The sequence below is a fragment of the Cyprinus carpio genome, unplaced genomic scaffold, assembly GCF_018340385.1.
Source record: "Cyprinus carpio isolate SPL01 unplaced genomic scaffold, ASM1834038v1 S000006537, whole genome shotgun sequence".
Classification (NCBI taxonomy): Eukaryota; Metazoa; Chordata; class Actinopteri; order Cypriniformes; family Cyprinidae; genus Cyprinus; species Cyprinus carpio.
The window spans coordinates 443,225-449,357 of NW_024879202.1; the positions used below are offsets into that span (position 1 = coordinate 443,225).

The window sequence follows — 6,133 nt, forward strand, 5'->3', positions numbered from 1 at the left end:
ATACTTAAAGGTGCAGTACACAATTTCTGAAAAACGCTGTTAAAAGTGGATTGAAGCAAACACCAAAACACACTTGTAGCCAGTCAGCAGCAGGGGAAATATACACTCTTTATGGGGGAGGTGCATGTGTTGCAAAGTGTGTTTGTGAATTTGGGGGTGGAGCTATGAAGATATGGATGTGATCCTTTTGGGTTGGGGAGTATTTGCTTAGGTGATTTGAAATATCAACATCATATCATCAAAGAAATCACATACTGCACTTTTAAATTAGTTGTTCTCAAAATGGGAGATAAAAACACTTGATTAGAACTGTGGTACCTTCCGAATTTGAAGTCTACAACAATATGGGCCAAGTACCAAAAGCCATTTAATGTTTAAATTATTGATGGAATTACTTTGACCTTACTATACTTTTACCACACATAATTTACTCTGGATTCAATTCTCTTAGGCACATAGACAGATGGTTTCAGTCGTACCATTATCTACCTTGCTTGTCTAGACAACAACAGAGCCTCTAGTGTTTTCTCTCTACAGATATTTTTGATTTGACAAATAGACTGAGCACATTAAACAAAAGAATATTTACTTGCCGTAGTTGTGTAATGCACAGAAAAATTCAACACATTGCCATGCTCTGTGATGTTTAAAAGTTTGTTTAAAACACTTATTGTAATAGCTTTAAGTTTATAGTTTCAGTTTTTTTTTTCTATATGGGATGAGACCTTTATCAATGTGATTCTGTGAGCTGAAAGCTCTATGTTAACATTTTACATCCATGTGTCTGTAGAAATTTAAAAAAAAAAAATGATAATAAAAAAAAAAAGATAATGATTAATGTGGAACAAATTCATTTGATGTCGCTTTGTTGAATAGGATAACTAACAACATCAACATTCATATTACAACAGTAGAATCTGCAGGAGACATGCATTGCCGCATTATAAAAAAAAAAAGTAAAATGGTGCATTACTGTCAATAAAATAATGCCAGTGTGCAGATCGTTTATAGAAAACAATGCCCAGTGCATCTTATCAATAGTTAATGATTACTAGTTTTTTGTAAGTCAATTTAGCATAATTGCACAGTAAAAGGTAGCCAGACTTTCATAGCAAAAATAAAACCTAAGTGTGTTCGTTGGTGCATGAATTATCCATGCAAAATGGTCACATGTATGCAGTCAAAAATATCAAGCTCCGAAACAAAATTACTGAAATGCAAAGCAAAATGATAGAAAAGTAAAACATCAAAAGTTGATCAAGAAACATGGAGAACAACAGTGAAACAATGTCATCTGTGAACTTATTGAAAATATGCTCCTGTAAATTGTTAGTTGTCAAGATTACTGGCAGCATTAAACTTCTCAGCCTTTCATTTTCGAGAAATAAATTTTTTCACCAAAGTGCAACATTCACCCTCCCGAAACATTCATCTGTATAGACTTGATCTTCTTTTAAACGAAAATACTGAGGCCGAGGAGGTGCAATAAAATTCAAGGGTTAGTTCACCCAAAAATGAAAATTATGTCATTAATGACTCACCCTCCATAATCGCTCCAAACCCAAGAAGACCTCTGTTCATCTTCAGAACACAGTTTAAGATATTTTTAGATTTGAAAATCAAAGAGAGTTTTTCTGATCTTCCATTGAAAATGTATATGCGGTATATTGCTCCACGTCAGAAGGTAATAAGAAACATCATCAAAGTAGTCCATGTGACATCAGAGGGTCCGTTAGAAATTTGTTGAGCTGCTCCCGAAAATACATTTTGGTCCAAAAAGAACAAAAATTACAACTTTATTCAGGCATTGTCTTCTCTTTCGGGTCTGTGTTAGAGTAGCGCTCACAACACTGCAGTGACGCCGCTGACGTACGACGCTGCTGACGTGTTTTCTTTGTTATTGGGTGCACCATGCTTCAACAAATTCTAACGTCCTCTGATGTCACATGGACTACTTTGATGATGTTTTTATTACCTTTCTGGACATGGACAGTATACCGTACATACATTTTCAATGGAGGGACAGAAAGCACAGTTTAATATACACAGATCATTAAATATTCAAATTAGCCCAGCCTGCATTTGCTCATTACAGTTCAGAGATCCACTCGGTCAACTTAGGTCAACGCTGTACAATGGCATCACAATCTCAAACTGTGTATTAAAACTGTCTTTAAATCACTGCAGTATTAAAGAGAGAATACTCTGCAATGATGTTAAATTTGCACATGGTTTGTCTTAAAGCAAATTAAAAACATCACACAGACATAAACAACATTTATGATTGATTTTCATCACAGGGGGCCTTTAACTGATTTACAAATGACAAGATGCAGTGCACTATCAATTTCAAGTGAGAAGATATTTCAGTGTATGCATGAAATGCTTAAAACTTTTACCTTCTGCATCTGTAAGGTAGTCTCTCCAGAAAGGAACAACAACTTCTTCAGTACGCCTTCTATTGCTGCCAACTGGAGATAGGCGAATGGTAAAGAGGTTATCAACCAGATCAGCTGTGAGGGTTGTAGGAGACCAGCATAGAAGGGGGCGAAAACTCTCTGGGTGAGCTTGTATTTTGTCCAGCACACCAAGTGTTTTCAGTCCATCCCGAAATCTTATTAAAAATCACAGTTAAAGTTGATTCAGTTAAAGTGTTTTGATTGGTTACTTAAGTTTTAACAAAAAAACGTTGTGTGTCTTTTATGTCTTCATGTGGCATATATGAATTATAACTATAAACCCTATAACCCTATTATAACCTATAACCCTATTAAACTATGCTATCTACTGTACTTCAGGTTAGTTACAACAGTAAAGTATGCATGTCAAATTCATATTTTCTAGTGACACCCATGAACACTTTGCTAATTCGTGTGCATACCATAGGACATTAAATACTTCAACAGAAATGGTCCATAGAAAACCTTGAACACAGTTTGCATGGATTTCAGATCCTTATTGTAGAATCAAAAAACTGAGGATACCTCTCAAAAGGAGCACGCACTCTGTGTATCACTTGGAACATCAGGATGTCATCTACAAGCTGATTCTTGTCTTCCATCCTCCGCAGCGGAGTCAGGCAGCCAGTAGTGGCCAAATACTCCTCAAGTGGCTCAGTTGATGCTAGCAGCTCTTCAAATGATTTACTCTCAGTGATCTACCTATAGATGTAATAAACAACAACAGTTTAAAGTGCCCTAATTAAATGTCTAGTGTAGAAATAAACACATAAACCACGACATGTTGTAAAACTAAGAAAAAAATATTACCATTTTAATTTTTTCATGCAATATCTTCTAAACCTGGCTTAGCCAATTCTGGGCCATCAACAAGGGAAGAGAACAGAGTTGGGGACAGAAAGCCTGGCGGAGGACCGCCGTGTACAAGGCTTACTGCTATAGCTCTGCCTGCAATGAAGTACCTGTCCTCTCTTATGGCTAGTGAAAATGAAATTATATATATGTGACTGTGCATGCATACAAAGATTTTACATATACCAGAGCCATCATATAAAATATAGTAATTGTTTTATGTAATAAATAATCAATGCATTACCAGTACTGTCAAGGGCCAAGTTCATTTTATCTTCGTCTCCCTCAAACATTGGAGATTGCAGCAAAGCCTCTATTAGAAGTCTTAGAAATTCTCTTCTTGGTCCACCTAAGTCCACAGCCTCCTCAGGTATGCCCATATCATCAGAAAATCTGACAGAAATAGTGTGAAATGGATCGTATGTTCCTCGTTTAAAACCTCTGATGGCTCCATCCAGGACTGTGTATCAGTTAATATTAAACTTGCATTTCTTCTGATGGTTGATTTTTGTTGCAAGATCTTGCAAAATATCTTTCGCTGGCACTGGACATCCTGTGGCCTTTCTAAAATAAACAAGAATAATATAAAGTTACAATGCTTGCCTACTTTTAAGAGCATGGCATTATGTTTAATTCAAGCTCATTGACAATTTTGAACAATCTGCACAACATCTGTTGATATTAATGGGCAATATACACATCATATGCATATAAATGAGCAGGTAGGGACCCATTCACTACATTCAATACAGACCTGTAAACTAATCAAACAATCAGAAAAATATATAAATAAGCAGTGACATCAAAACTGTATCTTTGATATTGGTTACATTGTAAAAACAACTGCATTGTGACTAACCTTTCACTCTCTGGCAGGCGTGCTAGTATGGCCTGATTTAACTCCTCATCATCAGAAGACATGTCAGAGAGTGCAGACATTACTGAAAGGTAGCTATCATAGTTCCCTGATTGATGGTGTGTTGAGGTAGAGGCTAATGCGAAACTGCTGCTCTGGTTGGGTGAGCTTGAGAAGCTTTGGCCAGTAAGATCCACCAGAGGCGGATTAACTGGAAACAGTTCCTCTAAATGATGAGTGTAATAGGCTGATTGAGGTGGAAGGGCAGATTTCCAGTGAGCACACTGGCTGTTGACTAGACAAATAGCTTATGAATTGCTGCTGTGGTTGGGTGAGTTACTTCTTTGATTGGTCAAGGCAGGAGTTTGAGAGAATAATGCACCAGACACATGTGATGAGGCAAAAGGTTGAACTTCAAGAGTACAGTTTGGTGGGGAGCCAGAGGCCATTAGACTGGTGAAACTGTCAGAGTGTCTATTTTGTGTTAAAGATGAGGAGCGCAGCTGCCTCGCTGAACCACTGTTTTCCTCACAATTGCTTTCTTCACTGCAATAGCCTGTAATATCATCCTTGGAAATCATCCAGTCGGCGGTTGCGCCCTTTCTCGGCTGTAGGAAAAGCTTCCTCCCGATTACCTGTGTACATGGAGACCTTTCGCCCAAGTACCGTTCGAGAATCACCATTTCATCCCCCCAAAAGCCTCTGGCGATTGGGTTGTAGTGAAGCGACCTACAGTGGCCGTGATTGGGAAGGGATTGCCCGGCTTCGACAGGGTATACGCCGCGGCTACTCAGCCTGCCAGCCCCAGGTGGGAACTCCTCGAGATGGCGACGACCTCGAGCACTTCCGCCGCCGTTCGCCTGCCTTCAGCCCGACAGTGGGATAGAAGGTGAGTCGCCCTCCCAGCCTACTAACTTGTTTTATGAGGTGTATCAACAGGCTGCTGGAGGGGGCTCGGCTCAGCCAGGAACAGGCGGGAGGCGACCGACTCGGCACTGTTGGTACAGTGCATTCAGTGGATGGAGAAGAGCGTCCTTCCCTCGGTCCCACCTCTCTCACATTTTGTCATAGAGAGCGGCCTGCTGCGGTAATTGCAAGGCACTTCACGCGAAGGGGGGAGGAGAAAAGGTTGCTAATGGTGCCGCGAGCTGCAAGACGAGACCATCCTGGAGCTGGCACATTCCCACCCCATGGCAGTGGTCACCTCGCGCGCAGCCAACACCACCAATGCATCCAGCGACCCGCTTCCACTGGCGGGCCTGGGGCGAAGTAAAGCCAGTTCTGCAAGCCTGCCCGATACTGTCAGAGCCACGCGTCGCCTGCAGGCCCTGGCCGGCTCATCCGCTGCTATCATCGCAGGTGCCTTCAGCCAGGCGGTTGGAATGGACATAGTGTGGGCCGTTGCGAGAAGTCTGCCGGGGCATGAGCGCATCCTGCTCATGCGTTGACTTCATGTCACCCGATTTGCCCAGGAAGCAGTCCCCCTGCGGAGGCCACCCGCTGAACTCCATCAGCCCAGGAGCTGTTTCACTGGCCAGCCGGAGTCGTACCACCGAGGATCACAGGCGACCAGGGGACCCCATTCATGTCCGGCTAATGGGGACCTCTGCAGGCTGCTGCTTGAGGGTGAAGCAGTTGGGGACCACAGTCCATCACCCCTCAGACAGATGGATGCTGCTGAGGTATCTACTCGTTCCCTTTAGAGATTTTTAACTTCTGCTTTTTATCCTCCCCTTCCTAATTCCCCTGTAACCACCTGCCAGGCTCCACCTGATCGAGGTTAGACAGAAGCCTCCTAACGCTTATAACAGTCTCCCTATGCTGGACCTGAGTAATAAGTTTTGGGCTGGTTCTATGTCTCATAGCAACCACCTTACTGAGTGGTCCGGATTGTAAGGCAGCCCCTTGGGCGTGGGCTCCAGGCGCGGGGAGGGTGGGAGTATAAAAATAGCCCTTTCTGGCCTTA

General features: G+C 41.8%; 1 pseudogene; it reads right to left on the reverse strand.

Annotated features, from left to right (window-relative positions):
- Positions 1-2,113: 2,113 nt before the first annotated feature.
- LOC122143940 lies at positions 2,114-4,850 on the reverse strand (annotated as a pseudogene).
- Between the last annotated feature and the right edge of the window lie 1,283 nt (positions 4,851-6,133).